Raw genomic sequence first — 6,871 nt, 5'->3', positions numbered from 1 at the left:
TGTTTTCTTGTTTTGACCAAAATTGAGAATGTTCGTCACACGTCGGTCCGTCTCGTTTGTTAGTTTTTCTGAGTTCGATAACCCGCGAACACTTTCAGGGATCTTCGTAAAACTTCACCAGAGAATTCTGAGGAACAAAAGTGAGGATGTGAATCTTTTTGTGACTCTATCTGTGAAAGGTCAAGGTGACAGTGACGTCATTTGTATGATTTTTGTCATTCCTGTCAGGCGCCCACCTGAGGCCTTCGTGCGAGACACCAAGCGGTGTATAAACACTCTTTCCCAATTGTTTATCCAGTCGATGTATGACGTCATCGCCGGGCACGAAGGAGGGGAGGACTCGGTTTTTATTCCGTTTTCTTTCTTTCTTTCTTTCTTTCTTGTTTGTCCGTGATCCGTGATCTTTCTGGACCAGATGCGTGCCAATAGAGCCGGGAGAAGAAAACATGAACGGAGGAGAAGGAACTGGGTCAGACCATGGATCGGGAGGCGACGCCATTCCGGCAGAAATGACCAGCTCATGGTGGAACTCCGGAACGAGGACCATGCACCCTTCATCAACTTCCTGCGAATGCCCCCAGCGATGTTCGACGAGCTGCGAGCCAGAGTGGGTCCAGGGATAACCAAGCAGTCCACCTTCTACAGGGATCCGCTTGAGCCTGGCATGAGGCTGGCACTGAGCCTGCTGCTGTTGGTGCCGTGACTGCAGTGAGGGGGAAACTATTTCACTCGATCAATGAAAACGATTTCAATTGCCGAGCACCAGCGTCCAAGAACAATAGGTGAGTCACAGCCCTTTATTAAAAGGGAAGTTGCAGCCGTTGAACAGAAAACCTCACGTAATCGTCGACGATACGCTGCCACGCTTTGCATACGTTAGACTATCGTTGGGCAGAGGTTGTGAACGCCCACAACAGGCTAAGCATTCGTTGGTACAAGTTATCTATAAGACAACGAAGCGTTCTGTGCCCGTTACTAATATGTTATGCATACGACCAACACGTTATGAATACGACGAAAACTTTAAAAAAAAAACCTCAAAACTTCAGCGTACGCCAACGTTTTACATACATTTTTATACGTTGCCATTGCTGGCGAAAACGTCAAGGTGTGACAGCGCCTTTAGAAGAGCCATTTGTTGACGCTTTCTCTCCATTTATCCCCTCTTACAGACGGAAAACGTTTGACTTCTTCGTTCGCTCCATTGTCCTGGTGAATAATACACGGGGGAGCGAGCCGAGCGTCCTCACTGGCCATATTCATCAAAAATCGTGGCTCAGCTGCCGGTGATTTCCTCCCTGCAGGAAGCTGCCATCTTGGACAACTTCGCTGGTTACATGACAGTCTGACGTAATTTGCATACGATGTCAGCCGATCTATTGGCTGTTGAGGCGTCACGTGGCCCACACGTGATCCGAGTGGAGAAAATTCAAATGAGAGAACGTGGGGAATGCATTGATTTTCAAGATGAAAATACACAATAACTGCACCTATTTGAGTGGAGAACTTTTGGATATGTATGTATTTGGATATATACTATCATATCATCAAGGTTTTGTCTACCCCCCCCCCCACCATGAGTGGAGCAAAACTGCATGATACAGCTTACGGCTGATGGCCTCTTTATGATGTCATCACACTCAAAAACATGTTCAGAGTTTTTATTTAAGTCCAGAAAATTCAGAAACAGGGAGGGGTATCTTGAATAGTGACGGGGTGGTTGGGGAGGAAAACTTTTAAATGATCCCTCTGTATTTTTTACAAATGAGAGTTGTGTGTCTGACTGTGCCACATGTTTATCACAGTCAGATTTTCAAACATATCCTTTGTTTCGGCTTTGCAACCCATTTATAAACACGACAAACATCCACTTACTCAGGGAGTAGCCTGGGCCCTGGGGTGGGACCATGGCTAATACCAAGGTTAATAATCCCTCGTGTCTGCAGCAGGGGTCAATAAAACACTTGCACTGTGGCACGTGTGCAGTGGAAAATCATCATTCATCTTCCCTCCACTTGGACAAAGTTCCACATGGCCATCTCTGAGAAAAATGCGACACAGACAGACAAATATCTCTCTGACAGGATAGATAGAAGGACATCCAAAAAAAAATTTCTGAGTGAAGGATTTGAAAAATGAGGATTAAATGTGAAGAAGAGTGAAATGCCATTGTGGAACAAAGGAGTTTATTTTTAGAATTTGAAATTCCTGTGAAAGGGAAAAAAAACTGTTTTTTCAACCCGTGTATATTATCAGAATAAAATTAAAAATTACAGGAAAAGGAACGAGCACACAAAGACCATTGCATGATTTTTCAGGGATGTTACATTGCTCTGGGCAAGACGACATGCATCACTGTCCCTTGTTGGAGGCATGGGGGCTGCAGTCCGAACGACAGATGAAATCACCAGGCATCACCAGGCTTGATTTCAACAAAGACCACAGAGTACAATGTGAAGAGAATGAATGAAACGAAACACAACGAAGAACAGCATGCAGTTTTCATTTCCACACGATCTTACAGTGTCAAGAGAAATTGAATTACAATAATTGGACAAACTCTTCTCTCTGGATATCATTTCCAAATCCTATTTTGTTGATTCCTGGTTTGTTGATCACTGAATTATTTTCAACAATCAAAACCCTTTGAAGAAACTGATAAACGATATTCCATTGAGAATGTTGAAAAATCAACTTTAAAAGAAAGCTCTTGTACATAATCTCCAAACCTTTTATGAAAGGTGATTATGAAGTGTCAGACTTGTAAAATGTATTATTATTATTATTATTATTATTATTATTATTATAAGGAAACAAGGCATGACACTGATGTGTCTGTGGAACAGTCATTGGTTGGTGTGTCCCATCGATTTCCTTCTCTTTCACAAAATTATCTCAATCCACAAAAGTCAAAAAATTAAATTCGATCTCAATTAGAATATAATGAAAAACAAAGCAACACAAACAACTGGAGATTTAGTTTGGGAACGAAGGCTCAGTGGAAGAGTTTCATCCACAGATGATTCGTATACCGAAACTGTGCTGAAGAGTCCCCAAAACACCGTTTTTATCATCTCTGAAGTCTCACTTGGAATCACGAACAAACTTTGACGAGTGATGAAAATTCTTCACAAAAATACCCAGAAAATGGTTGATTATTGTCAGGATTTACAAGGAATGGGCAGGATAGAAACAAACAAGGTCGTACGATACGTCGATGAAGTGATGGAATACTTTAATAATTGTTTCTGGAATTACACACATACAATCAGTAAGACAGAAACAAACAAGGTAATACAATATGTAGATGAAGTTATGGACAAAGTCAATGACCAAAAGGATTCCCTCGAGGAATCTGGGAATTTACTACATGGAAATGGTCCAAGTATGATTAAAGATGTTTCTTTGACCGGTTATAAAAACTTCAAATGTGATAAGAAACTGAGAATCATTCATTATCAGAGGATAAATTTGGCCGTTGATAAAGAAACTCGGCTTCACTTCACTCACCCTAATTAACTTCACTGGAGGACAAAGTTCTCCCTAAACTTTGTCCGTCCTTTCAATTTCTCTGGGGTCATTGCACTGAAGTTTTCAGGTGGGGAGTTTGCTTTGGACAAACTACATTAATTCCCGAATTCTGGACAGATTTTCAGGTTAAAAATGTCCATTGGTATGACAACAGAGACGTTCAGAGAAACATTTCCTGCAGCAAGGGTATCTTTGAGCTGATTTAGCCCCATCTTTGTGAAACGAGTGAGAAGGAAGATCTGCCTCATTCTGGGAATCGTTGACTGGTGCACGAGATGTTTGTGCATGAGAATCTCCCAATTTAGTTCTCAAAAGGGCTTTGCTGGAATATACTTTAGCTTCTTCTTTAAACATGTCGTCTCGTTCATCCTGTTCATGAATTGTCGACATTTTCACCTTTGAATCAAGATCTTTCTTCAACCCGTAACCATGGTCGTTTACCTGAAGTGAAAGGAACAAAATCATTTGATGGTTGAAGCCTCATCCAAACAGTCTCAGTAAATGAGCATTTGTTTAACTTAAGTAAAGGAATCAAGAACAAAAAAAAGAAAAACTTTCACAAAAACACCAGAAAAAGGAGCAAACGAAGAAAAATTGAGAAATAAGAGTATTATTGAAATGAAGGACAAAATGTATTTGTTCAAACCGTTGGTGACTTGTTGGACAATCCCATCTACCCCGAGGGTTCACGCCGCTGCAAACCCTGATCCACATCACTTATATATACGTTAAGGAGTCGACGTTTTGCCCCTTCCCACTCCTTCAGCACACTGCTGTCTCCACTCCCTTCTGTAGTCTCAGAGGCTTCATCAAGACTTTTTCCAGCAATGGTTTTGAACTGAGAGTTGGTTTCGGGCGGTTTTTCGGTAATCTTCTTCTTCTTCTTTCGGCTGCTCCCGTTAGGGGTCACCACAGCGGATCATCCGTATGATCCGCATCGTGATTTGGCACGTTTTACGCCGGATGCCCTTCCTGACGCAACCCTGGTCGCCTCTTACGACAGAGGGATTTGGTACATCTATTTTAACCGGGGTATACACCGGCCCAGTATACTGGTACTCATTTCGCCGACCTCGGAAGGATGACAGGCTGAGTCAACCCCCTGGTGTATTAATTCAGTGGCCCAACGGGGCTTGAACTTAGGACCTTTTGGATACCAAGCCGCTGCCCGAACCACTGCGCCAACACCAGGCTCCTGGGTGGTTTTTCGGTCATATCAGTGCATTTTGCATTTGGAAAAATCTGAGATATATTTCGCTGCTTGTAGAATGCACTCACGATTAAATCACGAGCTTATTCTGATCACTCACGTCTGCATGTGAGATGCCAACAAGCTTCTGTTTGCATTTTTCAAAAACACTATAAAGCTCTATTTGATCATTAAATATTTCATTAACAGTTTGGCATGGTCCTGGTGCTCCAGTCAGTTACATTTGCACCTGTACAAGGGATCTGTCAGAGTTAAGCCATAAATAGTATCTCCACCGAAAAGTCAGTAATCGTAATTTAGGGCGGAATATGGTGAGGAGGCCTACTGGAGGACTTGTGGACAAAAAGGCACGTGGAAAGCGTTTCCTTGTTTGAAATGGAGTCATCACAGGCCGTTTTGACAGACAGCAGGCCATGGTGGTGTCGTAAACTGTGCAGCGCCGGACAGCAGTGTGATTGTCTGGAAGGTGAAGATACTCAATGATAGTGGGCGGCCAATTTTAGGCTGTGTGCCAGAAGTCGGGTCCGAACAGAGTAAAAGCCGGCACCACACATGTGCATTGATAGATCGAGAGTGGTTGGACTGAAGTTGGGCTTCAAGAAGACTTTTTTTCATCGTCTGTCTGTCGGTGTGTCCTTATTTTGGGTCTACATTGTCAAGGCTCTCATGAGAGTGAACGCACATGCAAAACAAGGGGCATGAGACAACAGGGGTGGGAGAGGGATGGGATGGGGGACACAAGATAGACAAGATTACAGGGACTTTCAGGGAAGCAGGGAGTTTGAAGAAGGGGGAGTTTGGGGTGGAAAAAATTTTAAGGGTGGAGTAGTTAACTTTCTCAATCTGTTTCTGTCTCCCTTTCCATCTCCTCTTTGACAGACGGTTTGAAAGAGTACAAAGGTATCTCCTCATCGCCATCTTCTTCTTGTTGCCGTCATCCGGCCCCGTGGTGCACGAGTCCTGTGCCATACCCACCTGCACAACAATACCATCGTGGTACTCCGAGATATGATTGTGCCTCCTCAATTCCCTGAATGCCCTTTTTGCTTCTGGTTTGATTCTGATATTTTGCTTCCAATGGCATGGTTTAGTTTTCTTGTTTCCAAGTTTGATTGTGCTCTCTTTACTTCCACATTTGTGGTTGTCAATCACCAGATATGATCCACATATTTATCATGTCCTGTCCTCCCTTGTTCCCCGTATTAATTTCAAAGAAACCATGATTTGTCAGAAACGTTTTCCCACCTTGTGCCTTCCAACAAGAGCAACCTCCAGTTTAGGTTTTATTGAACGATCCTTGGGTATTTGCGAATGGTTAATTGAACACAGTATACCTCGTTATAATCTGTTGAACACAGTGGCAATTTGGAGATCGTTTGGTCATTCGCAGAGGTCTTAGAACTGTGGCTCAGAGGGTCTATGTTAGCCTGACCTCAAGCATGATAGTACCAAAAAGGGAAGATAGGAACGTCACATGTTGCTACTTGAATTAACTCCATCGCTTACGATGCACAACGTGTGTGCAGATGCAAAAATATGACAATTATTGTGTTTTTTACTTTGGCTTATAAGTTACAGATCCACCAAATGAACGTTTATATTTGACTTAGAATCATAAATTACTCGACTTAGTAGTGCCTGACAACCCCTCACCACCCAAAATAAATCTCAAGGGGAAATGTTTTTTTAAAATGTGAATAAAACGACAGAGAAGGATGTAGATTCAGGGAGGGGTCGCTGATTCCAGATTGCTCGATATTACTTCTAGAACACGAGTATGAGAAAAGACGAATGAACTTTCATCCAAATTGCAAGAAGACCTGCAAATAAGGAGAAATGAATGTGTTTGATGGGATTGATCCAGAGGAATCATGAACAATGGACTCAGGTGGGATCATCAGCGAGGTCAATCCAAAATTTAAATCTTCAGAACTGCAGATTATGTCATCATTTGGAGATTGTTTAAAATGTTGTTTCTTACCTGGATGGTTGTGGCACTTTGATGCTTTGTTTTCAAATCCTTCATGGCTCGATAACCTCTGTATCCTGATTGGATGGTGACGACTGCCCCTTCCTTTGCAGGGTCACCCAGGAAGTGACGATTCATTCCACTTTTATGAAGTCCAGACC

The 6,871-nt window shown here is 42.6% G+C and overlaps 2 long non-coding RNA genes across 2 annotated transcripts; one reads left to right on the top strand and one right to left on the bottom strand.

Annotated features, from left to right (window-relative positions):
• The first annotated feature begins 51 nt into the window (after positions 1-51).
• LOC147030072 (uncharacterized) lies at positions 52-6,725 on the top strand. Its single transcript, XR_015056211.1, has 3 exons — positions 52-782; positions 1,173-1,517; positions 5,621-6,725. It is a non-coding gene; the product is annotated as an uncharacterized LOC147030072 (long non-coding RNA).
• On the bottom strand, positions 1,592-6,860 carry LOC147030071 (uncharacterized). The gene is made up of 3 exons (XR_015056212.1): positions 6,723-6,860; positions 2,328-3,972; positions 1,592-2,041 (listed from the first exon to the last, which is right to left on the bottom strand). It is a non-coding gene; the product is annotated as an uncharacterized LOC147030071 (long non-coding RNA).
• Positions 6,861-6,871: the final 11 nt, after the last annotated feature.

This window comes from Eptatretus burgeri, chromosome 3, assembly GCF_056783735.1.
Source record: "Eptatretus burgeri isolate ZD-2024b chromosome 3, Ebu_testis_v1, whole genome shotgun sequence".
NCBI lineage: Eukaryota > Metazoa > Chordata > Myxini > Myxiniformes > Myxinidae > Eptatretus > Eptatretus burgeri.
This window is presented reverse-complemented; position numbering and strand designations above follow the sequence as displayed.